Source organism: Hypomesus nipponensis, chromosome 21 (genome assembly GCF_054491055.1).
Source record: "Hypomesus nipponensis isolate SF chromosome 21, ASM5449105v1, whole genome shotgun sequence".
In the NCBI taxonomy this organism is placed as follows: Eukaryota; Metazoa; Chordata; class Actinopteri; order Osmeriformes; family Osmeridae; genus Hypomesus; species Hypomesus nipponensis.
In genome coordinates, this window is record NC_140381.1 from 5965612 (window position 1) to 5974379 (window position 8768).

Here is an 8768-nt window from a genome sequence, read left to right on the forward strand (position 1 = left end):
AACCAGATCTGAGGCACAATGAATAAACAATGAACAGAAGTACACCTGGTGTCACCTGATAGATGACAGATACAACTCCACACTTTCTCATCTGTATCCGGTAGGGGGGTCACGGCTTCGGACACCTCCAGGAAGCCCCTCTCCGGAGAGGCGGTTTGATGTGAGCAGGAGGAGACAGAATGTGTGTGTGGGTGTGTTCTGTGTGGAACTCTGAGGGAAAATGTCACGAGGAAGTGCTGTGTGCATTTAAGGTCTGCAGAGAAAAAACAGATAGAGACTGAGGGAGAGAGGGAGAGAGAGAGAGAGAGAGAGAGAGAGAGAGAGAGAGAGAGAGAGAGAGAGAGAGAGAGAGAGAGAGAGAGAGATAGAGAGAGAGAGAGAGAGAGAGAGAGAGAGAGAGAGAGAGAAGAGGAAGAAAGGAAGACAGCGATGAAGTGAAATGAGGGAAGGAACAGGATGAGGAGGAAAGGAAGAATGAGTACACAGTGAGCTAGCAGGCTCTGTTCAGGGACTTTAGTGTGAGGATGGAACATCTGCTGCAGCTGCCCACTGGGCCTCACACACACACTAACACACACACACACACACACACTAGCACACACACCAACACACACACACACACTAACATACACACACCAACACACCAAGCCCAAACTTCTGCTGATTCTAATGAGGCCGGAGTCTGCTGGGCAACAGTGTGACCGCCTGAGTCCCTCTGCATCTCTCACTCCTGTCCTCTGTAATGTACTCACACACACACACACACACACACACTCTCACACACTGGTATACTTCCCGTTACCTTTTGTAGGGTTTTGATATTTATAATCGATTTCTTTAGTCTGGCAGAATGATTTGTGTAAGAGAGAGGGGAGGAAAGAGGAAGATAAGAAGCTTTTTTAAGCTCTGGGCAAGTCTGCTCGTTGGTAACGCAAGGGTGTGTTATACCCAACACTCATTATCATAGCCCTGTGGGTGAGGGGGGGGGCAGGAGGGGAAAGACAGAGAGAAGAGAGAGAGAGAGAGAGAGAGAGAGAGAGAGAGAGAGAGAGAGAGAGAGAGAGAGAGAGAGAGAGAGAGAGAGAGAGAGAGATGGGATGGGAAGAGATAAGTCACAGGCCATGAGTCGCTTTCAATCTGTCAGACACAATGATGGAGAGAGAAGAGGCCCCCCCCCTCCCCCCCTCCCCCCCCTCCCTCTGGCTCTGGTGTCTGCAGGCCAGTGGATGTGTTATGACATTTGCCACGCACGCTCACCCCCTCCCTCCCTTCATGTCTCTATCTCCTTCTATTCCCCTTCAATTTCTATTTCCCTTTTTTTTTTCCTCTCCATCTTTTCCCTCAGTCTCCCTCTGTCTCAATCTCCTTATCGAATGCCATCTCTCTCCATCTCTCTGTTCCCTCTTATTATCTATCTATCTATATCTCTTTTTTCGCTCTCAGCGGTTGAGATAAGCCTTAACAAATCTCTCCAAAGCCTTTGCCCTCCTATCTGTCTCGTGTGTGGGAATGATACCTGTTCTCTCCCGTTTCAGCTAACACTAATGGCGTATTGAAGTGCACACAGATTAACAGACTACTGTGTGTGTGTGCTGTGTGAGGTTCAGTCAGTGTGTGTGTGTGTGTGTGTGTGTGTGTGTGTGTGTGTGATGTGCGCCGGTCTGTGTGTGTGTGTGTGTGTGATGTGCGCCGGTCTGTGTGTGTGTGTGTGTGCGTGGGTCTGTGCATGTGTATTGGAGGGTTTGTGTGTGAGGTGCGTGCGGGTCTAAGTATGTGTGTGTGGTCTGTGTATGAGTGCATGACGTGAGAGTAACCAGAGCCAGCCTTTTACGGCCTCCTTTACCATGTGCAATACTTTAAAATAATCCCCTTGGTGAGGGTGAACTGTGCATCTACCAGCTTGGTTGCCATGCCGCCTGAAGTGACTCCAGCCTTGAGAATTCAATCGGTCAGTCGATGATGGAGATGATTCATTTTCCCAGCCTTGGGGATTTTTCAACTCTACAGCGTTTGACTCGCTCAGCAGAAATGTGTACAGTATTATCTCTCCAAATGTTTTATTCACAGGATTGATCAATACGTTGGTCAGAAACGCATCCAAATGTAATTTCTCTCTGCTTTTGTCATCTTTCGCTGGGTAATCACTCTGCACCACACAGTAGCAATCCCCTCTTCATTGGATGGTCGTGCATGGAGATTTCTGTCTGGATACAGAAAGTGTACAATTGCTACTTTGCTATTTTTAGGGAGTAATATAAAGCACACAAAATGGACTATAAATGATGTGTCAGTGCAGTCTCAACCAGCGGGGTATATAAATGTCCCAAATAGCCCCCGGGGCCACGTTACAGACTTTCTAAGCTGAACTGCCACAGTGATCCATAGGGTTAGCTTATTGAAGTGCACTTATCGTAGTGATTTCGGATAAGTATTGCACCAGCATTGTCATAGACCTGTGTATAGTTCCCTGAATACTGGCTGTAATGAATCACATGTTGGGCTGGGTCACATGTTGGGCTGGGTCACATGTTGGGCTGGGTCAGATGTTGGGCTGGGTCAGATGTTGGGCTGGGTCACATGTTGGGCTGGGTCAGATGTTGGGCTGGGTCAGATGTTGGGCTGGGTCACATGTTGGGCTGGGTCAGATGTTGGGCTGGGTGAGATGTTGGGCTGGGTCACATGTTGGGCTGGGTGAGATATTACGCTGGGTCACATCTTGGGCTGGGTCGCATGTTGGGCTGGGTCACATGGCGCGCATGATAATTACATTGGGGAGGGGGGAGGTGGTGTTCAGAAGGCACCAGGGCCGATTCTGGAGTGTTTAATCCCCGATGCCTATCTGACTAACAGATGGTGCAGTGGGTGGCTCATGGATTTTCTATGGAATGCCATTTTAGTCAATATTAAATAAATAAATGAAAAACATACTTCTGAAATAAATAAATGAGGCAATAAATATATAATAAACGTAAATAAAAATAGATATATGAGTCACTACAGTTTTAGTTACAAAATTGCATTTTTCAAAGGACTACTTTAACTTCATGGGACTTTTATTTCACAATGCCAAATGATTAACCCTAACCGTTTTATATATTTTTTCAAATGAATGGGACGTGGTTTTTGTACAGATTTCAACCACAACTAACGGCTCTGATTCAGGCAAAAGCAGGTCAAATCTAGGTTAGACCAGCCAGGTACCAACAATCTAAACATGGTATCCAGGGAAACATACCTTGCAAACTGACTGACTGCAAACACCAATACGTTTAACATGGTTTGTGTCTGTGTTCGGTTTTATTTCTTCTGAATTATCATGAATGTTAAACTAATTGTTTTTTTAATTTATTCAATATTGACTAAAGTAGCATTTAATACTTTTCTGCCGTACGCATTCCCCAGTACAGACTCTCTTCTTTTCATTTGATTTTTTGAGGGAGATGGATGGCTTCTGATGCTACAGAAATGGAAAGCAATATTGCGGGGCAGTCGCTAATTGCAAGCTATCCATGTTCATTCCAATCTTTTTGTCAGAAGTGAAAGGCTTGCTGAACAGCTGAAAATAGACCAGAGAGGCCGGTTTCCATCACTAAACAATGCCAGTTCATTATTGCACTGGTAAGGACTCTCTCATTCAATTCAAGGGATGTCTTGCAACAATCCAGTGGCTTCAAATCCAATTTGTTTTGTTGACTAATGTCAATAGTGCCTGTTGCACGAGTTAGCCAGTGTTCTCTTCAGTTAGCTGATGAGAAATATAGTGAAGCACTTTCTGTGCTTTGGACTGTGGTTTATGAAAACACACTTGCAACTTTTACTCCCTCTTCATAGACCCACTGATTTTTGTAAATGTGTACTTTGCCAAACTGAGAAAGAAAAAAACGACTTGAAGACGATGTCTCTTGTGTCTCTTGTGGGCATGACTAGGGGAGAGATTAGTAGTGACACTGCAGGATAGGTGAGGAGGCCGTCAGTGCAGTCCGGGAGCTCCTGTGGAGATGCCCAGCCTCTCCCTCATCTCACCCCAGACAGGTGACTCAGTGGTGGGTCTCCCCCGCCCCCTGACACCCATGCCCGCTCCCCTTGCCTCCACCAGCCGCCACAGCTGTCAGCACGCATCAGCCCCCACCTCTTCCACCCTCCCACCATGTTAGGGCTTCTTCTCTGACCAGCCACTTACCAGAGAGGGATGGGGATGGAAGGACGGTAGGGAAAGCGGCAAAGTAGGCAAAGGAAGAAGAGGAGATGCGGAAAAGAAAGATTCCCTGTTTGAGCTAGCACCATGGAGTAGCATCCTCCAGCCTCTTGGTGTGATGGTGGGGTTTGATTTACTTCCTCCCTGCCCTCCTCCCTCTCTCCTTTCATTTCATAGCGGTCTTTAACAACTGGCTCCTCCGTAATAAAGCTCTGAGCTCATGTCGGCCATTAGATCAACCACTAATTGTGTCCGATACCATTAACTAGTATGCTCATAAATGTGTGAAGCGTTCCCACAAGCAACCAAGGTTTGTTTAATGGGCCTCTCTCTCCAGCAGAGATATGAGGAGCCGTGCGTAACGAGAGATCTGTTATCACCGGCGGCCTAGCGCGTCGTCATTAGCCAATGTAATTAACTCCCATTGTACTGACGGAGGATTGTTAGCGAAAGGCGCTAAAGAAGCATGTAGCGTCAAGTGTCTTATCTCCTCACTTGGTTGGCCTACATGAGCTAATATGATGTTAACAGTACTGTTCTGTTTTGAAGAGAACTGGGTTTAAGTGGCTTGGTCCTAAGCATTTGTGTTGTGTGTATGCTGTTCGTGTGGAAGTGTTAAATGCAGGGGAAGTGTAATATAGACGCAGCAAAGAGGGTATGCTAGTGAATTCATACTCTGCCACTTTTCCATCAAGACCCTCTTCTTCCAGATACATGGCCCTTTCACTTTATAATTCACTCTCATTTAAGCGGTTCACTTCAGATACTAGTTGTTTCTACCAGTTCTGAAGGAAACTGCAGTTCCATGATTCTCTGAGTGCCCGGGGCTCCAAAGGGGAACTGTGGACTGGTAAGGTGCTGTAGTGAGGATATTTGTAGTGACGGGTGTGTTACCTCTGTGTTTTGCATTCCACCGTTGCTTGGCTCCCGTCGCAGTTGGTTTATGTTCACACCAGGAGGCTCATGGGAAAATAACATTGATTTGGGCTTCTGGAAGTTCTGAGTGGTGGAATTTCTTTTATATATTTTTTTTTAATCTCACCTTTGTATCTTCACTTTACCTTTTCAGTTTGGAGTTATCTTAATACAATGGTATTTCTTATCATTGTCCCAAAAAAATCAAACACCTAAGATAGCGAATCCTTGAGTCCATAGAAATGTTTTTTGTTTATTTTTAATGATGTTTTCACTCCATCTGCCACTTGTATGCCATCTGGCAAATAGAAGACCAGCAGTTAGTGATGTAAACAATTCAAAATGTCTTATTCTGCTAGTTAAGACATATAGACACATGTTTACACCTCTAAACCTGCAAACTGCCCCTTCAGTCATAATGGTGCAGTGCCCTCTTAAATCATATTTAATAACTATGAGAAACCCCTTTGTTGTGCTGGGTTGAACAATCTGGTCTATGACTCTCTTTCTCTCCCAAAGTGCTCCCTTATGTCACATTGACCACAATCCATAAACACGACTGCACTTCTACAGAAGCAACCCTGAGTTCAGTCACTCGACAAAAAACTGCAATTCCCAGCGTGCCACTTGAGTCGTTTGTGAGATTAATGCCCAAAAATCTCTGCGTCCGTGGTTGGGGAAATGCTATTGTCTTGCCCTGACTCACAGGGGGGCCCAATTCCTGTCACACTCCATCCAGTTTTGTGACAGGTAAACAGGAAGGCATGGTTCTCAATTGCATTGGGAAGAGACTATTTTTCATTTGCGAAGACAGGTGGATGTTTGTTTTTTTGTCACTTGTTCCTGTCAGTTGCTTTTGCTGGTATGAATACTTAATGCAATGTGTTTGAAGCATGTGAAAGGGATGAAACCTGACAGTGGATATGATATGTAAGAGTCTATCCTCTTCCTGTTTAGTTAAAGCTGGACGTGAGTTGCAGCAATGGCTGGATTGAACTGGGAGATATGTTACAGAGAAAAAACCTATATGAGAAATGTAAACTATTCATACCTCTTGCTTAGGGATTCTTACTCTTGGGGAAATATTCTGCGTATATCTTGTACTTGTTCTCTCCAAAGTCTTTCCCACGCTGCACAACGCTTCTGCAACTCCGAGCCTGTGTTCCTCCCTGGAGTGAGTTTCCAATCATTGTAGGAAATAAGTTTGAACGAGCACGAAGCAATCTGCAACTCTCTGACTCACCTGTGGCCTTGGAGTTGTCGAGTCAGAGACATTGTATCACAAAGGGAGGAACAGAAGGAATGCGGCCCACCCACAGTAAGCTGCGAGTGTTGGGTTTATCTTCAAAGACATTGACAGCGTTCCTGTGTGGGTTCTTTTATCCGTGACGACAAATTACCGTCGGCCTCTCAAGGCTCTTGATGCTTCAATAACCGCTTCTCCCAGGCAGCTGCGGAAAAAACGTGAAGGGCGAGATATTTCGGTTGGTTTGATTCCGTCCTTGAACACGGATTTGTGCTCGATAGCAATCAGACCGCTGGGAACAAGTATGGTGTGTGTGTGTGTGTGTGTGTGTGTGTGTGTGTGATTGAGAGGTTTAACCATCTACCAATCAAACCCAGCCATTGATTATCCATTTGAGAAAGATGAAAACAAACAACAGTGTATGTAGTCCAACCCGGCCTGGTTCCACCAGTCTGGACAGCTCAGAGTTTATAATCCCGACATGGCATAGAGACCAAGCTGTCAGTTGATGGCACCCTCACAGCCTGTCATAAAACAGCAGTATTCACCAGCCGGCGGCCTCAGGTGGCCGCTAAAGAACCACCCGGATCAGCTGATAACTGAGATAACAAACCCCTGTCTGATCTATCTTCTGGATCAGCTGATAACTCAGATAACAAACCCCTGTCTGATCTATCTTCTGGATCAGCTGATAACTGAGATAACAAACCCCTGTCTGATCTATCTTCTGGATCAGCTGATAACTCAGATAACAAACCCCTGTCTGATCTATCTTCTGGATCAGCTGATAACTGAGATAACAAACCCCTGTCTGATCTATCTTCATGTTCTCCCACACCATTTATATTAATATATCAGCACGAGCGGGTCCTCGTATTGACCGTCCAAGAAGATGAGAAACACTTGTTTTCTAACTGGCTTCCAATCCGGGTCGAGGATCAACACCGGAGATCTCGACACCCTGATTACCGTTCCCTTTTCTGTCAGCTGACTGATCTAGATCTCTGTGTGGCGATAGCTCCTCTCTCATCTCGAACAGACCTCTCAACAGATGTGGATCCGCTGGACCCAGGACCGGATCTCCGCTGGTGTGTGTGACCCAGGCCGGCAGCTGCTCCCAGGGTATGCAGATGGGCAGGTTGACCCCTGTGACGGTGGAGGAGTGGCCCTGGCGGAGCCGCCACGAGCCGAGCAGTGGCAGGACTTGCTGCAATGCAGCAGAGCGGATCAGTGCCCCGCACGCACACACACACACGTGCACGGATACACATGCTGAGACACACGCAAACTCGCACACCCGCTGCGACACACACACACACACGTCCTGATGCACACCAACACAGAGGGGTGTGTGGGTCTATCTATCTAACTATCTATCTAACTAATCTATAATCTATAGATAGATAAATGTGGATATATATGGATGAATATCTATCTATAGATATATATAGATAGATAGTCCTCTGCCAGTCATTTGGCAGAGATCTGTCTGTCCCTGCCTCTGTCTGTGTGAAATGCATACCCCATTCTGCACACACACACACACACACACGCATACACATGACTTTGCATATTTTCCCTCACACACACACTGAAGCGTGCGCATACCAGAGGCCAGGGTTGAGTCAGCGCAGACACGACAGCGCAAGAGTACACCACAGAACAGCTCCAAACACTAAACAAACACACACTTTTATCCTCTCCAAACCCGGACCTATCGAATGACTATCGTCGTGTAGTAATTCCGCGTGACGTACTTAGCCAACAATTGCTCTGAGAAAATCTCTCGCAATGTACGACTGGGATAAAAAGATGCCGCGATTTACCAAAGCTTCTTTTACCATAAACCGTATTGGGTTCAATCAAGATACTGAACAACAACAACAATGAAAACTACTCACCCCTTATCTCTTTGACCGTGAAGCCCCCTGACAGCTCACATCCTGCTCACAGAAACACGCCAACACTGGTGCGGAAGGCTCTTATCTCCTTGGGAGTCACATTTGACGCTCTGCAGATAAGGGGATCACCTGATCCCAATCAGTAGCAGGATCCCCCGAAGATTCCACGGGAGGGGGAAGGGGGGGGGAATGGGAATGGGAATCCTACTATACAAGTGTTGCCTTAATATCGTCCTTTAAATAGGCCCCTGGCACTAACTCTCATTAGAAGGATTAGTTTTGGGGTGGGGATGGGGAGTAAAGCATCAGTCTAAACAAACAGATCAAGCGAGATCAGGCGGAATTAGATTTCACCCCCACTACTATGCCCGCATTGCCAGAGCCCATAAACACACAAACACACCACATACACACACAAACACACCACATACACACACAAACACACCACATACACACACAAACACATACACGCTGTCCAGTCCCAAAAAATTTGAGTAGCAGCTGTCATTGC

The 8768-nt window shown here is 46.2% G+C and overlaps 1 long non-coding RNA gene across 1 annotated transcript; it reads right to left on the reverse strand.

The window, feature by feature from the left end:
• Window positions 1-5342: 5342 nt before the first annotated feature.
• LOC146237613 (uncharacterized) lies at window positions 5343-6464 on the reverse strand. Its single transcript, XR_014740522.1, has 3 exons — window positions 6354-6464; window positions 6162-6279; window positions 5343-5408 (listed from the first exon to the last, which is right to left on the reverse strand). It is a non-coding gene; the product is annotated as an uncharacterized LOC146237613 (long non-coding RNA).
• Window positions 6465-8768: the final 2304 nt, after the last annotated feature.